The following is a 1,732-nucleotide window of genomic DNA, read 5'->3' on the forward strand; positions in this document are numbered from 1 at the left end:
TAGGAGTTTGATATTTAAATCATGTAACAGAGGTATGAGATTAAGCATGCCAACTTACATAAATAATGTGGTGCTTAATAAGGAATTAGTTGATGTTTACAAAATTGTGGTTCTAATCAACTTACTAAGTATGGTGGCATAGTTACAAGCAAGCATGTTAATATTATTATTATTATGCTTATTATGGATTACGAGATGGTTATATTTATTCTCTGCGTTTTAAATTTGTTAGAGAATCATGTACTAGTAGTATTGGACAAGCATGCTATTTACACATTCTTGATATACTTGCATTGGATATATTGATATTGATATGTTTACTGTTATCTATATTATCAACACTGGATGGATGGTTTGTATGCACCGGTATGGGACGGTGACATACCAGGGGGATTAGCTCAAAAACGCTAAGTTCTACTTACACTGGATTAAGGGATGGATTAACTACAAAAGTTAAGTCATACCTGTATTTTGTGTCAGATCAGTAAATAGTTGAGTGATACTTTTGGTTTGGAATGGATTTTAAATATATTGTTATGGTGTCACGATATGAGCCTGAGTCTCAAAGTCGTCGATTAGGGAGCGTATATGCATTGGGATGCATAGCTGGCTATGATGGTTGGATGTGTACCCTGCTAGGTCTAGGTAGTCATGCCCACCCCTGGTGTGCTTTGCATGGTGCCTACTAGTCAGGTTGAGACGGGCCTGTAGTCCAGTGAGGGTCCTATAGTGTGAATATTTATATAGCTACAGACTATTTAGTTATTGTAGGATTGATTAGGATGTACATGCGTATCGGGTCTCTGCTTGAATTGTAGTAGTATAGAACTTGTGCGTGGGCCGACCCACTTCTATTTTTTAGGTACACGGCAGTTCCAGGCTTAGACGAGATCGTGCTGAGCAGAGATTTCTACTCACTCTACCGACGACGTAGGACTTCTCTCCATAGCTTATTTCGGGATGTTCTTTCAGTTATTTTTATTACAGTTCGGATTATTATTAGGGGTCCACTAGAGATGGATTCCCGAGTTGTTTAATATATTGGAGGTTTGGATTATTGGGATTTAATTATTTAATTTTAAAGGATTATGTGTTTAGACTCTTTTCAGCTTTTAAATTTTTATTTCTTAATTCATTTTGTATTCCGTGTTCGTTTAAATATTAATTGACTGATATCCTTCGGGTTCGGGTTTGAGCCTGGGCCTGATCAACCCGTGTCTCTGATCCGAGGGGTATCACGCAATATTTAGTGTCACAGGCCTATCACTCTCGTGTAAAATGGCAGTATTGCCCAAAGGTGTAGAAATACCCTAAGGTCTATCGCATACCCGCGTCATTATCCCAGATAAAGCAACAAAAGATCTAGCTACAAATGAGTGTGTAGCACTCGTATCAAATAAAACATGTCCCAATGAACCATAAATAGGAAACTTACCCTCAACAGTCTGAGGTGCCTGAACATCCTGTGGTATGGGGTTGTACACTCTGCCATAATGTAGCTGCTGCAGTGCCTGTCCCTGAGGATAAGTTTATCCCTGAATCCGTGGAACCTATGGAACGGGTAAAGATACTAGTGCCCTCTGTCCCTACTGTACATGCTATCCCTGTCCTGCTTTAGGACACTGCCTGGAAGTGTGACCATACTCTCCACAAGTGTAGCAATTCCCATGGAAAGTGCCAAATGGCCTACTCTGCCGGTTAGCCTGTGGCTGACTCTGTCTTGCCTGTGGTC

The sequence above is a fragment of the Cornus florida genome, unplaced genomic scaffold, assembly GCF_030987335.1.
Source record: "Cornus florida cultivar Cherokee Brave unplaced genomic scaffold, ASM3098733v1 CherokeeBrave_3.0.0_Hap2_Chr09, whole genome shotgun sequence".
Lineage (NCBI taxonomy): Eukaryota > Viridiplantae > Streptophyta > Magnoliopsida > Cornales > Cornaceae > Cornus > Cornus florida.